This window comes from Eschrichtius robustus, chromosome 13, assembly GCF_028021215.1.
Source record: "Eschrichtius robustus isolate mEscRob2 chromosome 13, mEscRob2.pri, whole genome shotgun sequence".
Taxonomy (NCBI): domain Eukaryota; kingdom Metazoa; phylum Chordata; class Mammalia; order Artiodactyla; family Eschrichtiidae; genus Eschrichtius; species Eschrichtius robustus.
Window position 1 is genome coordinate 44,975,629 of NC_090836.1, and position 13,593 is coordinate 44,989,221.

The window sequence follows — 13,593 nt, forward strand, 5'->3', positions numbered from 1 at the left end:
GTGAGAGCACATAATAGGTTCTCAACACATATTAGTGCCCACCTCTCAATAAAAGTTCTGTCTTCCCATCCATTTAAAAGTAGGATTTTAATCACTTAGCTGAAGGCAGCTCTTTCAAGTTGTTGTGTCTAGACCTTCACGTTCTTTCTCACCCATTATGTTTCTTGTCCATTGGTGTAGTCATTGAACTACCACAACTGCCAAAGGAAGTAAATTCCAACCAGTATGCTTTGTTCTTTCATAAACCATTCTAGTAAAAACAGTAGTTGACAGTAGAGGTTTTTAGGATTACCCGTGGATTTTCTGTTTCTTCATCTCTCTTTGGCCTGGTTATGAACTTGGTGCAGACTGTTTGCTAGAAAAACATTCTCCTTGATGAACACTTTGTTGACACTCCATATAATGATAATTAGGTTTCTCAATTTCTGTTTCAATGAATCATTTTTCTGTCCCTATTTTCTTAAGAGTTGTTTGGTTTTCTGTACATTAAAACAATTTTATTTTTTCCTTTTACCTTTCTAGAACTTGATTTTACTCAATCACTGTTTTACTTCCTTTTGTAATCTCAGCTAATTCCTGTCTCACGTATCTCACCCCCACCCCCCGAGAAAAAACTCAACACTTCAAAAATGGTTGTGAAATAATTTAAGACATCTAGGCAGGTGTGAAGGATAATACAATGGATATTCTTTTACCCATATCCCAGTTCACAAAATGGTACATTATAAATATTATTAAAGCTCACAAAATTTGTCTGCCCTCCTAAAATTTTTTAAAATTGCTGCTGAACTGTGTGTTTTATCAAGTAATGGTTGTTCTGGTTGTGTATGTAAACTCGCTTGTTTTAATCTTCTATCGCAAAAGGAAAGTAAAAAATTGAGAAACTGGTTAGGTCTGAACCGACTTAATTTAGTGATTTTGTAATTTCTTGACTTCTGTTCATCTAAGAACAAGGATGATTATAGCTGCTCAATTCTTTGTGGTGATGTAAATTCATAGATGTACAAATGCATACAAACAAATATCTAAAACGTTTGTTAGCTGCTCTTTGTACAATTTTAGGTATGTCAGTGTTTTAGATCTTAAATGCCTGAAGGGCAGGAACCACCTCTGTTTTTCTTTATACAGAGCATGTTTGGTACCATAAACATATGGGTGCAGAACAAATGATCTAAAGGGAGAACATTGGTTACGCACACTGCTATGTAAATTACAGTTTCAGTGTGGGAAATGGGAAAATTCAAAGCATTCACTTTATAAAGATCTGCAGAGCTAAAATTAGAAAACATACCTTTGAGGATAGGAAAAAAATTTATTTTTTTGGCCATGCTGCGTGGCTTATGAGGTCTCAGTTCCCGAGGGATTGAACCCAGGCCAAGGCAGTGAAAGCCCAAAATCCTAACCACTAGGCCACCAGGTAACTCCCTAAATATATTTTTAAGTAACCTGTTTAAATGATATTGGTAAAAACATTAAACAATGCAAATAATACTGAAAGTAAAGTAAAAATTTATTGAACATTAACTATCCGAAGAAAATCACTGTTGAAATTTTGGTGATCATCCTTCCAGACATCTTTTTGTACCTTTGTGTACAGTTTACAAAGAAGTCTGCATATTGTTTTATGAAGTAGAATCATGCTATTCACAATTCTCCATAATCTTATATTTACTGAATAGAATATCATAAACATATTTTCCATAAATAATAATAAATATACATCTACATCATCATTTTAAATGATTGTATGGGAATTCCATAGTATGTTTGTACTAGGATATGCTTAACCCTACTGATGTACTTTTTTTTCTAAAATTTCACTGTTATAAGTAATGCTCTGATGAATATTGTTGTTTATACTTTTTAGATTAAAATTATGTAAGTGAGCAATTCTACTTCTAGGTATATTTCTAGGAGAAATGAAAACGTACATCCACACAGAAACTTGTACACAGATGTTTATAGCAGCACTATTCATAATAGCCAAAAGGTGGAAACAACCTAAATGTCCAATGGATAAACAAAAGTAGTATATCCATTTGATGAAATATTATTCAGCCATAAAAAGAACTGAAGTAGTGATACATGCTACAATGTGAGTGAACCTGGAAAACATTCTGCTAAGTGAAAGAAGCCAGACAAAAAAAGGTCACATATTGTATGATTCCATTTATATGAAATATCTAGAATAGGAAAATCCGTAGAGACAGTGGTTGCCAGAAGATGGGGTGAGGGGAGAATGGGGAGTGAATCCTTAATGGACAGAGGGGCTTTTCTAGGGTGATGAAAGTTTTGAAAATAGAGGGAGGTGGTAGTCGCACAACATCGTGAATGCACTAAATGCCACTGAATTGTACACTTTTATTATTATTTTTTTAAAATCTATTTATTTATGGCTGCGTTGGGTCTTCATTGCTGCGTGCACACTTTCTCTAGTTGCGGCATGCTGGGGCTTCTCATTGCAGTGGCTTCTCTTGTTGTGGAGCACGGGCTCTAGGCACGTGGGCTTTAGAGTGCAGGCTCAGTAGTTGTGGCGCATGGGCTTAGTTGCTCCGCGGCATGTGGAAGATGCTGCGCCACCAGGGAAGTCCCTGAATTGTATACTTTCAAATAGGTACTTGTATGTTATGTTAATTTGACCTCAAAAAAAATTTTTTTAAGCATTAGTGGGTCAAAGGTTTTATACATTTAATGTTTTGATATTTACAGCTAAACTGAATTTCAGAAAACTAACAATTTATACTCCCATTGATATCAATCTTTGCCAGTATGATGTGGGAAAAAAAGATTCTTGCTTTAATTAGTGTTGTCTGATTATTAGGGAGTTAAATATATTTTCATTTATTATTTGCATTTGTTTTCTCTTGTGAGTTGCCTGTTTTAATTTTATTATTTTTCTGATACTTTGTTTTAATAACTCTTCCTTTATGAAAGTTTTAACATTTTCCCTTATTACTACTTAAAATTTTTTTTCCTGATTAGTCTCTTATTGTTTCAGATGAATTGGACATATTTTGTCAGGTACCCCTAATAAATTCTTTTGGAACTTTTATTTTGATTGACTCATACTATACTTTCATTATTTTCTTATTGATCCTACACATTTCTTGCTAAGTTTAAGCTTCGTATTGTATAGTTTTTGTTGCTATTGCAAATAGGATCTTTTCTTCCATTTTATTTCTAACTGGCTCTTATTTGTATATAGGAAACCTATTGACTTATTGTGTGTTAATTTTAAAATGGCTGTATTACAATCTTATTGCTTTCAATAATTTTTAGTGACTTTCTTTAGTGATTTTTAGTTATTTTCCAGGTATACTGTCATGTCATCTACAAATAATTTTACCTACTCCTTTTTAATATTTGTACCTCATTTCATTCTTGTCTTTTTAAATAAGAGTCACAATAGTAGGGATCCTTGTTTTATATTTCACTTTCAGAGGGGTGATTTTAAATTACTGTGTAATATTATATCAAGTTGTTTGCCACAGTTCATTTCTCTTTTGTCAAATACTCAGGCAGTTTCAAGATTTCCTGTATTTTAAATATAGAATATAATAGAACATACAGTTTTCTCATTTTATTTATTTATTTATTTATTTATTTATTTATTTATGGCTGCGTTGGGTCTTCATTGCTGCGCGTGGGCTTTTCTCTAGTTGCAGCTAGTGGGGGCTACTCTTCATTGTGGTGCGCGGGCTTCTCATTGCACTTCTCTTGTTGTGGAGCACGGGCTCTAGGCGCACGGGCTTCAGTAGTTGTGGCACGCGGGCTCAGTTGCTCTGCGGCATGTGGGATCTTCCAGGACCAGGGCTCAAAGCCGTGTCCCCTGCATTGGCAGGCGGATTCTTAACACTGCACCACCAGGGAAGTCCAGTTTTATCATTTTAAATCATTTTCTTAGAATAAGTCCTCAAGAGTATGTTAGCTGATTCATTTATTACATAATCAGTATTAAAAGAACAGAACAGAAAACTCAGAATACGTTAAATAAAATGCATACATCTGAATTATTAATTGCCATATTAAGCAAAAGTTGAAGGAAACCAGTTTAGGAAAAGGAGTTCACAAATGCATAGATGAACATCTGTATATTTTCATGGAGTAGCATTTCCATCTTTTATTCTTTTGTCATACTGTCACTGACAGTTTAAAGCTGTGGTGTGTTTCTGTAACACTAGACATAAATAGAGTATCTGCTTTTAGTATTTATCTAGTAAACTGGACAAATTAAGACAAGGGGAAGTCTAGTTCTCATATTAAAAAGTTACCTTGGAGTTTATGCTTGGGAGGTTTAAAATGTCAGCTGTACTGTATCAGATTATATAATTGCACTGTGGGCATAAACTTAGAGAGCCTTATCATTAAAAGGTACCCAATATGTACGTGCCTATTTACATTGTCACTTCAGGGATCTCAGGATGGTATGGATCTGAAGAGCTACCTCTTTTTTTTTTTTTTTTTTTTTTTTGGCCCCGCCGAGTGGCATGTGGGATCTTAGTTCCCCGACTGGGGATCGAACCTGCACCCCCTGCATTGGAAGCGCAGAGTCTTAACCACTGGACTGCCAGGGAAGTCCCCTGAAGAGTTACTTCTTAATATTAATTCAGATTTTTATGCTTAATGTTACTGTATTATGATTATAAATATGTAAAGTTTGTGCAAATAGTAATTGAGGGGAAGATGAAAAGGATAATAATAGTTAATTTGTTGTGATGGTAGAATTTGGGATATTTTCACCCCCTTTTTGGTTTCCATTACTGTTAATAGTACTATAAATATTTTTTAGACTCTTATTCACAGAACATGATAGATGGCTACTATTATTCATTTTTCTTCAGGCCCTACTAGAGAAATTAATTTGGTCTTGTTAGCGAAAGCCTCTAGGATACTTGAGTTTGAGGTTCTTATCTTTACTATGTACATCTCTACTTTGCTTCAGCATTCTTTCATGCTTTATCATCAAACAACATCTCCTTGCTATATTTTATCTAGGAAATTTTCTGAAAACGTGAACTTTTATCCACAGTTTCTTTCTCCTTTCAGAAGTACACTGTGTATTCAGAACAGTTATTTCTGCGTTACTAATCAACCCCAAGCTATTATTAATGGGAATTATGTATAATTTGAAGACTTCGATATGATTATCCTTTTTCAGTGGTAAATCCAGTGGTTAGAAACAAAATGTTAGATTACAGTGCATTTTATTCTTTGTTTTACAGTATTTTATTGCTGCTGTTTTAAACACTAATGATAGAATTTGGTGTTACAACTCCCCTAGATAAATTCAAAAGCACATACTGTGGGTAGTAAGGGTACATGTGTAGATGGGAGGAAAAAAACATTAAAAGTCACATTTAGCCTTTTTATTTTCTTAATATACGGTGATTTATTGAGTACCTCCTAAGTGCCAGGAACAATGCTAGGTATGCTGTATATTAATTTTTATTAGTTATCCCAGTATCCTTTTTGACCCTGAGGAAAGTAAGGCTCAGAGAGAGGTTCCTTGGCTAATAAGTGGTGAAACCAGGATTCATACCTAAGTTTGTCCAACTGCACCATTATAGTGCATTACAGTGTATGTAATGGCCCTTATTAATTTTAATCATCAGAGGCTCTCAGTAATTTAAAATGTCGGTTGAATATGAACAGTTCGAAAGTCAGTCAAGGGAATTCCCTGGTGGTCCAGTGGTTAGGATTGTGTTCATCTCTCCTTTAATCAGGGAAGTGATAGAGGCATGAAATAAGTCCAAAATTAATTTTTATCATTCTCCTATTTATTATATCACTTTCGTGTTCTTACTAAACCAAACGACTGTATTCTCTCTTTTTTTAAAAAAGGGTGTCTTTTAAAAGTTTTAATTATTTTTTTAATTTTTATTAAAACTTTTTTTTGGCTGGGCCGTGCGACTTGCAGTATCTTAGTTCCCTGACCAGGGATTGAACCTGGGCTCTCAGCAGTAAGAGCACAGAGTCCTAACCACTGGACCACCAGAGAATTCCCGACTATATTATTATTATTATTATTTTTTTTTAAGAAGTTGAATATTTTATTATTAAACTGTTTCTTATTTTCCTGCAAGGCTGTTGCTTCACTGTATAAAAATAGCACCAGCAAACACAGTATATTGCAAAATTAAGATAATAATGTTCTTCACTGGACACTATACAACTAACAAACTTTTCTCCACTGTCATTTATTTCCAGTGGCAAGTTCATTGAGTATTTTGACCCAAATCCAGGGATGGCTGTAAGCAAGTTACAATATTATATAAGGTTAAGATAACAGTGTTATCCTTGAATTACATAATTTTTATAACTAGTGTTACCACAGATAATTTCAGGAATTCTGAGTATTGTAACTGGAGACTAGCCTAAAAATCACAGGGTGTTGTGAAAAAGATGCATAGTGTTTATCTGAAATCATTAGGAAGTTAAGGGGTATTTTCTTCAGGCAACATTGTTTCAAGTAGTTTCTTTTGCTAAAAGTTGCTTTTTAAAAATCTATCCACCACTAATTTAAGACAACTATGCTAGATTAAGTTGTTTCAAACTAGTTTATTTAGGGGTTCCATTTTCACTCCTCAATAGATTTTATGTATTTCTCATATGCTTCTTCACTCATTAGTTCCTCTAGTTCTGAAGGGTTACTGAGTGTCATCTTGATCAGCCAACCATCTTCATAACAAGATTTGTTGACAAGTCCTGGATTTTATGCTAGAGCTTCATTAATTCCAGTTACTTCTCCTGATAGAGGAGAATAGAGTTCACTAGCAGCTTTCACACTTTCCAAAGCACCAAATTCCTCTTGTTTGTTCAATTTTGTCCCAACTTCAGGCAGACTACAGTAAACAACATCTCCCAAAGCTTCCTGTGCAAAATTGCTGATTCCCACTGTTCCAACACCGTTTTCTGTTATTACCCATTCATGTTTGTCTGTGAATTTACGACCCGACAGCAGAGCGGGGCCGGTGCGCAGCGCCCAGACGGCGCCCGCCCGCAGTCCCCAGGGCCGCGGCGGGCAGGGCGCGTTGGGTGCAGAGATGGCGCCCAGGCTGCAGACCGTGGCCCGCACGCTGCGCGCCACTCGCAGCGCCATGTTCGCAGGCCCGACTATATTCTCTTAAGCTTTATGCTCCTTCTCCACAGCTTTCCTCTGGTATATATTATATATTTAAATGAATTTTAAATCATAACAGTCTGAATAATAATAGGTAATTATAGCTAGTTTGCGAGGGATGTTAAAGTGAGTCCCTTTCCCAGGAAATTATCACTATGGTGAGAGCTGGCGGAAAGATAAGACAATTTTAGTTCATTTCTCTGTCTTGAAAAACAGTTTTCACTATGGAATGATGTTGACAGAGATGGGAAGTAGGTGAAAGTCTTGGAATTTATAAGAATTTTGGTATGTTACTAATGATGATCAAATTTTCAAATCCTTAGTTTTCTTGGACATGAAAAATAAGGAAATGTGTACCGATGGATAACGTAAAACCAGAGAGTGTTTAGTTAAGGAAACATTACCAAAACTGGGGGAAAAAATGTAGTTTTGATGGAGAGACATCTGAATTATAGTTCTTCAAATGGTCCTATTTAAAATTTGTGCATACACTGCACACCTTTCCTCTCTTTTTTTCTTCCTCTTAAACACTCTTCCCTGGGAGGGTGGGCTTTTAAAACACTTATCACTTAGTTACAGCGACACCTACTGGTGAGAGCCTTTGCAATCATTGTGCTGATTGCCCTGTACTTAAGGAAAACTATGCAGTTTCTGCAATGTGAAGAACCAATTTTTAAAAAACGCTGTAATGGAGATTGACATATGTACACTATTGATACTATGTATAAAATAGATAACTAATGAGAACCTACTGTATAACACAAGGCACTCTACTCAGTGCTCTGCGGTGACCTAAATGGGAAGGAAATCCAAAAAAGAGGGGATATATGTATACGTATAGCTGATTCACTTTGCTGTACAGTAGAAACTAACACAATATTGTAAAGCAACTATAGTCCAATTAAAAAAAAACAGTTCTACATTGATAGTTTCAGGTCCACTTAAAAAATAAAAAATAAAATAAATTAAAAAGAAAAAAGATAGGGGCTTCCCTGGTGGTCCAGTGGCTAAGACTCCATGCTCCCAACGCAGGGGCCCTGGGTTCAGTTCCTGGTCAGGGAACTAGGTCCCACATGCTGAAACTAAAAGATCCCGAATGTGGCAATGAAGATCCTGAGTGCCGCAACTGAAGACCCGGCGCAGCCAAATATATTGGAAAAACAAAAGCAAAACACTGTTAATATACCAAAAAGTGGGGAGATGCATAGGCTGATTTTTGTTTTCACTGTGTAGGTGTTTTTGATGATAAAAGTTGTATAATTACACTATAGAAAATATGAGAAGGAGAAAGGGGAAAAACAAAACTAATAGCACTTCCCATTACAGTCACCAATTTGGTGTTTGCTCTACTTTATATAAATTTTAATGTATGTATTGGGTTGGCCACAAAGTTCGTTCGGGTTTTTCTGTAACGTCGTATGGAAAAACCCAAATGAACTTTGTGGCCAACGCAGTATTTCTTTAGCATAGTCTTTTTTCTTAGTATGCATGTAATGTGTTTCTTGGTTTGTTTGGTAATATAGCATAAGCATTTTGTCTAAACTGTTATACGTTAATTAATCATAAATTTTACTGACTGCCTAGTAGTCCATCAGGTTACTTGAACAGTTTATTTACATTTTAATTCATTTCTTCTATTGCTGTTGTAAATAATTTGATGAGTGTCTGTTCAAATGACTTTTTCCATAGTTGGATTTTTTTCAGTGATGAGCATTTTTATGGACTCTGACCTTTCCCCAAATAAGTTATGTTTTTGCTTATTAGTGAGGTTGAATATTTTTCCTTCTGCTTGTTTATTATTTTTTATTTTTGGTTGCATTGGATCTTTGTTGCTGTGCGCAGGCTTTCTCTAGTTGCAGTGAGTGGGGGCTACTGTTTGTTGCAGTGCGCAGGCTTCTCATTGCGGTGGCTTATCTTGTTGTGGAGCATGGGCTCTAGGTGCGCGGGCTTTGGTAGTTGTGGCACACGGGCTCAGTAGTTGTGGCTTGCAGGCTCTAGAGCGCAGGCTCAGTAGTTGTGGCGCACGGGCTTAGTTGCTCCGCGGCATGTGGGATCTTCCTGGAGCAGGGCTTGAGCCCGTGTCCCCTGCATTGGCAGGCGGGTTATTTTTTTTTTAATTAATTAATTTAATTAATTAATTTATTTTTGGCTGCATTGGGTCTCACTGCTGTGCGCTGGCTTTCTCTAGTTGTGGCGAGCGGGGGCTACTCTTCACTGTGGTGCGTGAGCCTCTCATTGCAGTGGCTTGTCTTGTTGCAGAGCAGCGGCTCTAGGCGCATGGGCTTCAGTAGTTGTGGCACATGGGCTCAGTAGTTGTGGCTCATGGGCTCTAGAGTGCAGGCTCAGTAGATCTCACATACCGTGGGCTTATTTGCTCCGGGACATGTGGGATCTTCCTGGACCAGGGCTGGAACCCATGTGCCTTGCATTGGCAGATGGATTCTTAATCACTGTGCCACCAGGGAAGCCCTCCTTCTGCTTGTTTACAGATTATACCAGTTGATTTGTCTACTGGCATGATAATGTTTTTAGGAACTTGCCTGAGCTCTTTTTTTAAGTAAAGAAATTCATTTGCTGAAAATAACTTCCTCAAGTTCTTACTGGCTTTTTCTAATACAGAAGCTTTTCATTTTTGTATGTCAAATGAATTGATCTTTTCTTTTGTGATTTCTTTAATGAATTCAAAAAATCATAACATAGATCTCTACGGTCTATGCCTTATAAAAGTTTTTTTTTTTAATAATTTATTTTTGGCTGCATTGGGTCTTCATTGCTGCGCGCGGACTTTTCTCTAGTTGCAGCGAGTGGGGGCTACTCTTTGTTGCGGAGCATGGGCTCTAGAGTGCAGGCTCCGTAGTTGTGGCACATGAGCTTAGTTGCTCCACGGCATGTGGAATCTTCCCGGACTAGGGCTCGAACCCGTGTCCCCTGCATTGGCTGGCGGATTCTTAACCACTGTGCCACCAGGGAAGTCCCTAAAAGTTTGATAATTGTTTTCTTTTCGTATTTAAATATATATATGTGTGTATTTAACTCCCCTCCCTCCCTTTATTTTTCATTGTTTAATATGAAAAATACAAAGAAGTCAACCCATCATTTAAAGAAACCAATATTAGTGTCTTTAAATTTTTTTCCAGTCTTTCTTTCCAGACATTTTTGTAAACATTGAACTTTATCTGCCCAGAATTATTTTTGAAGTGTGACAAGGGTGTGATATTGTAACTTCAATATCTAAAGTTACTTTGAACATATGGTTTGTCTCTCAGCTTCCTGACATCCAGAGCAAAAAAGGCAGCTAGAGATACCTTTTTCTGTGTGTTTTATCTCACTAGAGTTTGGGTCCTTGACCGTAGAACCTAAATTTAGTGTGTGGCACACAACAGAGGTGAAATAAAGATTTGTTGTATTAAAGTAAATAAAAAATAAATATTTTCTGTCTCCCTATTCCTGTGGTACCCCCCTCATCCCTGACAGTGTAGGGTTTTTCTTTTCACTTTTCCCCTTTGAACCTTTTCTTTTTTCCTTCCTTCCTTTTTTAAAAAAGAACTTTTTGAACTATAGTTTGCTTTTTAAAACAGCTTTATTGAGCTATAATTCATATACTCTATAATTCACCCATTTAAAATGTACAGTTCAGTGGATTTTAGTATATTCACAGAATTGTGCAACTACCACCACAATTCGAATTTAAGAACATTTTCATCACCCCAAAAAGAAACACCACTTGACCCATTAGCTATCATGCCCCATTGTCGTTCCTCATCCCCAGTCCAAGACAATCACTAATCTACTTGCCATCTCTATGTACTTGCCAGTTCTGAATGTTTCTTATAAATGAAATCATACAATATATGGTCTTTTGGGATTGGCTTCTTTCACTTAGCATAATGTTTTCAAGGTTCATTCATGTTGTAGCATGTATCAGTACTTCATTCTTTTTTATTGCCAAATAATATTTCATTGTGTGGGTATACCGAATTTTGTTTATCCATTCATCAGTTGATACACATTTGGGTTGTCTCTACTTTTTGGCTATTATGACTAATGCTGCTTTGAGCATTTGTGTACAAGTTTTTGTGTGGACATGTTTTTATATCTCTTGATTATATACCTAGGAGTGAATTTACTGGGTTATTCAGTTTTTGTTTTTGTTTTTTTGGCTGCACTGCACAGCTTGCGGGATCTTAGTTCCCTGACCACGGATCAAACCCCAGTTCCCTGCAGTGGAAGCACAGAGTCATAACCACTGGACTGCCAGGGAATTCCCTGGGTTATTTAGTTTTAATGAGTCCCTTAGTCTGTATCTTCGAAAAATCTTTAAAAATGCTTGTTGCCTGTCTTTTGTTCATATACCTGGCAGTCTTGCTGTTTTCAGTTATATCCCAGAAACTTTGAAGTTCCCTGTATTCAGCCACTTAAATCCTGCTTTCTTTTAAATCCTAAATACTTTTTTTATCCATGCCTTTCTCTTTACTGGAACCACTGCCCTACTTTAGACCTTTATTATCTCTCACCATTATCTAATGAAATAGCCCAGAATATTCCACTTTTTTCCTTCTAATAGTTCCCCTCCCAACTCTAATACTTCTCTTATTAGAGTGTTTTATTAGTACTTTAATATACAAATTATAGGACAGATATTATACTTGTTGATTTCATTTTGTGTCTTCCCAGTGAGATAATGAAGCTGGGAAGCTCTGTAATGGCCAGGATTATATCTATCTCCAGAGCCTGATACAATATCTGGCACGTGTCCTTATTGCTAGAGGTATACTTGCTGGGTTAAATATTAGTCACATCTTAAAGACTTGGTCTGTATTGCCAACATGCCCTACACACACCGTGCTGTTTCCCTGACATATGCTTTAGTGCAGTCATGCTACTAGCAGTTGTATGAAAATGCTTCTCTCTCCATACTCTATCTACCATCACCTTTTTAAAAAATCAGTCATTTAAATATCTGTCTTGCATCTAATAATATCATCTGTTTTGAAGTTCATCTCTCCACCTACATCTTCTCCCTCTATTCCACCATCATCCCACACTCCACTACATTCCTTTATGCTGCTCATAGTCTTCCCTCTGCCTGGGATGCCCTTCCCTTGCCAACATTTTTCACTTGGCTAACTCCTATGCATTCTTTGAAGTTTGCCCAAATCTCAGTTCCTTTAGGAAGCAAGCCTTCTCTGAAATTCCAGACTGGAGAAATTACCCTTTTCACTTCTGGAACATCTTTTGAATGGCTTTTACTGTAACATTTATATCATTATTTTGAAATTATCTGTTTCTCTCTTTAGTGAACTACAAGCTTTTCAACAGTGAGAACTATTTCTTTGAATCTTCAGAGCTTTGTATAGTACTTGGAGCAATAGACAGTAAATAATTGATAAACATTTCTACGGATTGCCTTTAGGGAGTCCACATGGTGGTATAAGGCACTATAGGGATAAGCTCTTAAGTAAGTTTATATGTAGTAAAGCCTATAACTTATACATGCGTGTGTGTGTATAAAATATGTTGTGGTAATTTTAAAACAGGAAAGATTCAATGCGTAATAAATAAGTTTAGAAGCAAGGTATATATATGGATTTGTATAGAGCACAAGTTACTGATGAATTAGCAAGGGCTTGCATTCTGGAGCAGAAGGAAATAAATTTCTGTTGCCCATTCTCTATTCTTTTTTTTTTTTTTTTTCCATTCTCTATTCTTATGTGGTCTAGTTTAATACAAAATTATCATCAGAATTTTTTGTTACATGCTTACCCACTTACGGCATAGTTCTGGGAGTTGGACAAAGAAAATTAAAGACTCTCATCAATTTGAGTCACACAAAATAGTGACACAAAATACTGGTAGAACATACTGAGATACAGACTGCAGTCAAGAAAAATTTGTATGCCCAATGTAGTCATGACTCACGTTAAGAAAACATAATTCCCTTTTTTTTTTTTTGTAGTTCGGGAATGCATTTAGCTGTATGTTAGAAAACCTATTGCAGTGGCTTGACCAGATAGGGGTTTATTGTTCACATATAATATGAAATCTGGAAGTAGTGAGTCCAGAGTTGGTGTGGCATCTCCAGGTAACAGTAGGAACCCCTGCCACGTTTACTTTTGCCTTAGTGTGAGACAGTTGCCATGCTTGCAACTACTCCACCTTTGGTCATTGTGACCTCTTTCCAGACAGGATAAAGGAGGAAGCAAACCTAGTTGTTCCCAATTAAAGAGCTTTCCTGAAAGTCTTATCCAGCAATTTTGTTTTATACCTGATTGACCAAGACCTTGTTACTTGGCTACTCCTGATCTGCAAGGGAATCTGGGAAGGAGAATATTTTTAACCTGGCGCACTGTTACCCTGAACAAAAATCAGGTGGCTTTTAGGCAGAAAGAAAGAGAGATTGAAAACTGGGAACAAGAATTAGTATCTGCTGGGACTTCCCTGGTGGTCCAGTGGTTAACACTCCGCACTTCCAA

At 36.6% G+C, this 13,593-nt stretch overlaps 1 protein-coding gene, 1 non-coding gene and 1 pseudogene across 2 annotated transcripts in view; 1 reads left to right on the forward strand and 2 right to left on the reverse strand.

Annotated features, from left to right (window-relative positions):
* Window positions 1–13,593, forward strand: part of SP1 (Sp1 transcription factor) — a 41,134-nt gene that overhangs the window by 13,835 nt on the left and 13,706 nt on the right. The window lies entirely within an intron of this gene.
* On the reverse strand, window positions 5,926–5,998 carry TRNAK-CUU (transfer RNA lysine (anticodon CUU)). The gene has a single exon. It is a non-coding gene; the product is annotated as a tRNA-Lys (tRNA).
* Window positions 6,373–7,099, reverse strand: LOC137775940 (glycine cleavage system H protein, mitochondrial-like; annotated as a pseudogene).